Below are 7,364 nucleotides of genomic sequence, written 5' to 3' on the forward strand. Positions count from 1 at the left end.
CCAGATTGTACACAGGAAAGTCCTCTAGCATCATCCAGACTGTAACACAAACCAGGCAAAGTGCGGAACCGGCAAGACACCAAGTCCTTAACTGGATCTCATTGAATCTCCTTAAAACAAAGTACAAAAGGAAAGGACAGAGACAAATCATGGCCTAAGTAAGCCTTCAAGCTGGGTTGGTCTGTCTTTCATCACTGTGAGTCCAGACTACAGATGCTGTCGGGCACTTTTGTTTCAGATTATCGTTGGATGTATAAACAAGGCCTATCTTTCCTCAGCACCTTGAGTGCACACACACACACACACACACACACACACACACACACGCATAAAAACACATACACACACAAACTCACACACACATACACACATAAACACACATGCACACACAAACTCCTACACACAAACTCACACATACACACACACACATATACCATATATACGCACACCACACATACATTTACACACGCATACACAAATACACATACAAACTCATACACACAAATACACACAGATAGACACGAACATACATACACACATGAACACATACATACACACAAACACATATACACACAGACACACACACACACACACACACCACTTTACATTAATGCTCTCTGGCTTTCCTATTGCTCTGGTCTGACATAGACACAAATGGTCTGAGAACCTCATGGCTTAAAGGAGAAATACTTTATTTCCTATAATGAGAACATTCTACCGTCTTTGCCCCTGGATTTAGCATCTGAGACTTAAAAAAAAAAAAAAAAAAAAAAAAAAAACCTGACACACAAAGGCCAGGGAAGCGAGGGCAGCTGCCTCGAAAGGGTTAAAACAAGATCAAAATCAAATGGCACGCTGCGCCATGTCTTCTGCATGACTGATACTGCAATCGATCTGCAGCGGTTCATTTTCTCTCTGGAATCCCTGCCTACTGAGAACAAATACAAACACATGTGGAACCAATAGGAAGCAGACTAAGGGCTTCAGGAGTGCTGCACCAACCTGTGTCAGAGAGCGCTCACTTTGCAGATGGGGCAATTAATAAAAGGGTCCGATAGCATGACTGCATCGAGGTGCCCTTACGTGTTAACAATCCTCTTTTGTCTTCCTGCCGGGGAGCGCAGATGGATTCCAGTGTAGAAGAAACATGGCATTGTGTGCTGGCGCACCACCGAGGGGTGTCTCGGTAGGAGCTAGGGCCCAGGTGTCCTATGCCCCCCTATGCTGATTCTTTCTTCCTACAGTGTTTTAAATGCTAGCATGACCATTTTTCAGGGGAGAATTAAACTTTGTCAGTAAATCTACTTTTCAAAATTACATGAGAGGGAAAGATTTGCCATCAAAATATTGGCGGTCTACGCAGACCTTTCTTGTGACTTCAATCACAAGTGTCTGAATGCTATTCTTCCGCCGGCAGGGAAGGTTTCTTATAGTCGCTCAAGGCTGCTCTTGGAACGAGTGCTGTTTTATATTATGAAGATGTAGAAAATGAGGGTCACAAGTGGATACAGGGCACGTGGCCTTTTGCTTACGGGGGCCCTGGAGCTGGTACTGTTGAATTCTGCCTCAGCCTCTCACCCTGTCTTCATGGTCCTTCTGCCGCCAGATCAACGAGGCAGGAATTACTCTTGGTCCGCTCTGAACTAGGCTGGGAGAAGGAAATGTGTCTGTCACTCCCCTAGCAACTGCATCAAGCCAAGTGAGCACTGCCCAAACCAAATGCCACAGAGATTTAGTTAAATAGCCAGTTGCCTATGACCCTTTTCCCAAAAACATCAGAACACTCCAAGGAAAGAAGCATACTAGATGTCCCACTGGAAGCTTCTCAGTCCTTTGTGAATCTGAGGTAGACTCCAGTGGGCCACCACTGTCTACCTTTCCTCAGCATTCAGAAGAACGGGCATTGAAAGCAAGCAGGTAAGAAGAAAACTTACTGTTTTGGTCTACCAGTGGCCGCTAAGCTCCCCAGGTTGTTTGTGCCTGATGTCTGTGACATCATGGAGTAGTTCTCCTTTTGGGCTGACAGTTGAGCATTCATTTAGATAAAAGTTAGAATCAAAAGATTCCATCAAATCCCACACTCTTTAGGCTTTAATTTATAACAGCCGGTCATGTTTGGTTCTCCCCTAGGTTTCTGGGCTGTTTTCCCTGTGGTTCCTGGCCACCCAGGCAGTGTCAGGCCTGGGCTCCTTCTTTATGGCACGGGCCTCAAGCTGGACTAGTTATTGGTTGACCATTCCCATAAGTTCTGTACCACCATTACCCTAGGACATGCCGGTACCCACAGCCAAACTCTAGGTGGAGGCAGAGGAACCCCACAGAAGAGGGGGATCTTAGGAGCCAGGTTGAGGACACCAGGAGAACACAGCCCACAGAACCAATTAAGCAGGGCTCATAGGGGCTCACAGAGACTGAAGGGTCAAATGCGGACCCTGTGTGGGGCTGATCTGGGTTCTCTGCATATATGGTTATGTAGCTTGCTGCTCCTGTGGGACTCCCAAATGGTGGGAGCGAGAGATGCCTCTGACTCTTTGCCTGTGCTTAAGACCCTTTTCCTCATGCTGGTTGCTCTGTCCAGCCTTGATAGGAGGGTTTGTGCCTAGTCTTATTGCGACTTCCTAGTCCTGCTATTTTTTTTCTTTCTCTCTTTTCCTTTTCTTTCTTTCAATCTTTGTTTTTTAAGGAAAATGGAGGAGGAATGTGTCTGGAGAAAAGGTATGGTTTGGGAGGGGTAAAGGCAGGAAAACTGTGGTCAGGATGTAATGCATGCCAAAACTGTCTTTTAAAAAGACCAGAATACATGTCCTCTGATGAAGACCCCTCCCTGAAATTCAGGAAATCTAAACACAGTGGCTTCAGGGCGGTAGAGAAAGGGTATGCAAATTTCCTCATTAAGTTCCTGGGAGGGGCAAATAGAGCCCATGTTTGCCCCCTTTTCTGGACTAACATTTTTTTTTCCAAAAGATTTTTTTATTTATTATTTATACAGTATTCTGCCTGCATTTGTACCTACAGGCAAGAAGAGGGCACCAGATCTCATTATAGATGGTTGTGCATTTTTTATATTCGAAAACATTAGCATGAATGTGAATGTGCAGTAGTTATCAAATCCAAAAGGATGCTGCCTCCTTACTTGTAGGTATTACATATTCTCCACATTCTTGTTCAGTCACTCTTGGTCAATCCATGGGAGGGTCAGGGTGGCAGCTCTGAGGGTGGTGATAGGATCGGTGGATTCTGTGCTAAGATACCAGCCGTAGTACTTCCTTTACTTCCTTGGCTTGATATTTCCTGGAATTCTTTGTTGTTGTGCCATGAACTCAAATGGTGACAAAGACCTTGCTGAAACCAAATTCACAGTATGTGATGATTCCAGGCAAAATAAATAGTTGTTACTTCTCAAATGGACAACATGGTAACTGACCTGCTCAGAGAAAGGTGCCATGCCAGCAGCTGAGCACTGGCCAGTGTTGCAGACAGGTTGGATACTAGCCGGCAGAAGTAGCTTCCCAGGGAAGAGGGAGTCCCCGCCCCCCCCCCCCCCGACGCTGGATCAATGAAGAGCCTCTTCCATGCCAACACATCTACGCCATCAATACCTGTGGTGCACCGGTCCTGGCATTGCTGGGGAGATGCCAACTAGCAAGTCTTTCTGTCTGTTTAGGTTTTTATGGCTTTTTCCTTGTTGGATGTTGCCTGGAAGCATTAACGTGTGACACAAAGGTGCCCATTGTCTCTCCTCCCTCTCCTAAGTCTGTATGTCTAACCTTTCCCCAGACCAACTCATGTCGTATTTCCTCATGTTTCTTCTTCTATTTTATGGTCAACCAACAAAACCATTCACAACTACCCATGAGTCCACCTGGTTTGTTGTTCTTTTTTAATGACTTCTATTCATACATAAAGTGGTTTTCGAGGCACAGTGTAGGAATCTGTTCATAGGAAGGATGTCATCTGGCCCCTGCCTTGTTGAAGTCACTCCATACACGGCGTATGGTAACCACACTGAAGTTACAGTCCGTGCTTTGACTCCTGCCCACATTTTGAGTTGATCCATACATGAACCGATATTAATCTTTTCCTCCTCTGTCAGTTTTTGTTGGACATTTATCATTTCTTTCAGGGATCCAGGTCCAAAACCTATCTCAGACTGAGACTAGACTGTAGGCCAGCTGCATTCAGCTTTCTGATTGTGTCTTTGCTGTGATTTGATTTTGTAGGCTAAGATTCTTTAGCTAGTTCTTTTCTCTCATGGGCACTGCATCCTATTCATTATCTCTATAACTCCCTAACCAGGCTGGCACTCAAGCTTGCCATTCTTTAATGTAAAAAGCCATTGTTTCTGATGTTCCACAGTTACCCACCCTCTACTTCCGCAAATGTCCTCAACCTTAATGTACCAGTCAACTGTTTTATAACTGCATTTCCTACCATCATCCCACACAGAGTTTTTCAGTGATGGGGAAGAGCATATTCCCAAAAGCCAAAGGAAACAGGTACCTGGTAATCCCGATGAATAAATGTGTTCAGGTGACAGTTTTCACAGCTGTATCCAATACTTTTCACTTGTCCTTGCTCACTTCTTGGAGCTTTTAGATATTTATTTGCAGTGTCTGTGTGAGGTATGGAAAGCAAGAATTGATAGAAGAAAAAGTCAACTAGAGAAGTCGAGGCAAAGACTTCAGAAGCTCTTACTGGACGCTTGGAAATGAAATAAACTTTCAAAATGACCTACCTCTGGCTACATGCAATTCCCCAAAGCAGTTTCTGCTGAGATCTTATAGCCTTAAATGCTGTTGGCTACTGCTTGATTCCCATGATGAGGGACCACACACCACATCACTATATGCTGCAAAAAGCTGATGCTTGCATCACACCAAAATCATTATATCAGCTTTGGACTCACTGCTTTCCCCTCTCAGCTCTTCTGCATATGGCCAACACCTACCTAGTTTTCAAGAGAACTCAAATAATTTTTTCTTTTTCTTCCATAACACTCTCTTAGTTTATTTTGTTTTCTTAATTCTTTTTTTCTCCTACAATTATCTTAGTCATCATTTAATTGGAATTGTTATGTAAAACCTCATTAAAAAGTAACCTCCTTGAGGGAAGGGAGCATGGCTTATCCTCTGTCACACCCATGATGTTGATATGTTGCCTGGCATATAATAGGCACTCATCCAATGTGATTTATTAAATGTGTGAGTGAGTAAATGAATGAGTGAATAAATTAATGAATGTTCGCATACGCTCTCATTTTATTTCCAAAAGGAATCAGAGGCAGCCAAGTTTAAAAAACCCTGCGGCTTATGGAGTAGCAGCTCAAAATATGTAAAACCTGGCAGAAATACATGTCTCTCAGTATGGAATGGCACACTATTGGGGTATAAATATGGGTCTTGGAAAAACCCTCATCTCAAGCTACGAATACCCAGATTGGTGACAGCAGGGTGTCTTCTCACAAGGACCAGAGATCCCAGCCAATAGCACTTCAAGAATGTGCAAGCAAAGAGTTAACAGTCTCACAGCTGTCTTTCATTGGAGGTGTTAATGAGGTGACAGGGGGGAGATTTTAAAATGAAATCGCCTTCAGTTGTTCCGTTTAAATTCCAGCACAATGGAAAGGAGACCTCTCTCCATCCCTCCGCTAGTCCAGCCCCCACTGGACTGGGGTCTGACCTTAGCTCTGTGGTTTTACAGGCCTCAGAATGGTCCACAAAGGGCTTAGAACAGCATGCTTGGTTTCTAGATCTCAACGTGCCTTGGGGAAGTCACTAAAATGTGGTTACCAGAGATCCTTGGGATAGGAAAACAATTCAAAAATTAATGTGCAGTGAGACAGATATACCATGTCATCGGCCAGAGCAACCAGACACTGGGCACAGCATCTCTCCAGTGGACTGTCTACTTGCCTGCTTGGAAATTCTATTTCTCTGGCATCAGTGAGAAGTAAAGGACACTGTTTTGAAGGAGAGGAGTCTCTGGGACGCTGTCCTGACCGTGGGAAAGATGGCAAGCACACCCACAAACAACCTCCAGCAACCTTTCTAGCTGAAAGTCATCAACATCTAATTTCAAGGAGAAATTAGAAAAAAAAAAAAGGACACCCAGAAGGTTGGTTTTGCTTGTACCCCCACCATTTTAATTTTCTGAGGAGAGTAATCCTTCAAGAAAGAGGTAGGCTGACATCTGTACAGTGCAGAATGGCGGTCATAGGCTATAGGATCCGAGACAGGTTTAAACTAGTCTGAGGAAGCAATTCAGCTCATTGTGTCTCAGGTTTAAGTGTGAAATAGAAATCATCATTCGACCTCAGGGGCTGTGTATGACAAATCCCAACACAATACTATGTGATGAGTGGTTAGTACAAAGTCTAAGAACATGGCTAACGCTGTCATTGAGCATGGGAATGGGGACAGTCTGGGAAGTCTCTGAGGCAAAGGACCTGAGCTAGACCTAAGGAGTGTGCTGCTGGAATGTCTTCTTAACTGAGTAAAAGCAATGCCACTTGATTTTCCCGGGACTCATCTTGAAAAGTATGGGAGGAGAAATGCTTGCTTTCCAGACAAGATGTTTTGTTGTGTTCAGATGTTTCTCTTTTTTTCTCTCAAGAAAATGGGACTCCCAAGACCCCCATGTGCTCATAGAGTTTTCATGCTACTTAAGCAGCTGATGGCTGGAGAAGTGATGCATTTGATTACCATGTAGAGATCATGGGTTTGATCCCCAGCACCAAAATAATAGTGATTGACCTAGCCAGTATAAAGCAGTTCACGTACTCCCTGGTTCATGACAAGGAATCTTCACGGAGACGGTTTCCAAGCTCCCAAATCAGCTTCTAATGATCTCCTTGGATTCCCATTAAGATGCTATTGAAGCAGTGCCTAGTCAGGAAAAGAAAGAAGACAAAACAAAAGCCACAGTCACTTACTAATGATTTATGCCAATGACTAAGATTATCAATCTGACTCTTATTTTCTAGTGAACAAACTCAGCCATTGAACAAATTCAGTTATTGAACAACATCTATTCCAGTTCCTCACCCAAATACGATAAGTAAACATTTTTCCCCATCAAAAATGCTGCCAGGGCTTAAAATGGACTAGAGCTAAACCCATGCAATTGGCATGTAAGTCACTTTGACTCCCAGATCCAGACCAGAGGGAGAAGGTGCACGCAACCCTTCACTGGTCACTTGCTGGAAACAGAAACTGGTGCTGGGGATCCCAGGAAACACATAGATACGCACAGGAGAGCATCACCCTTGTTTAGAATTGATGAGGTAATTTAATGTATTATAGTTTAATATTAAAAACTGAAAAAGTCCTTGCTCTGAACCTAAAACTCTTCTAAAAATAAATTCT

Source organism: Meriones unguiculatus, chromosome 12 (assembly GCF_030254825.1).
Source record: "Meriones unguiculatus strain TT.TT164.6M chromosome 12, Bangor_MerUng_6.1, whole genome shotgun sequence".
Lineage (NCBI taxonomy): Eukaryota > Metazoa > Chordata > Mammalia > Rodentia > Muridae > Meriones > Meriones unguiculatus.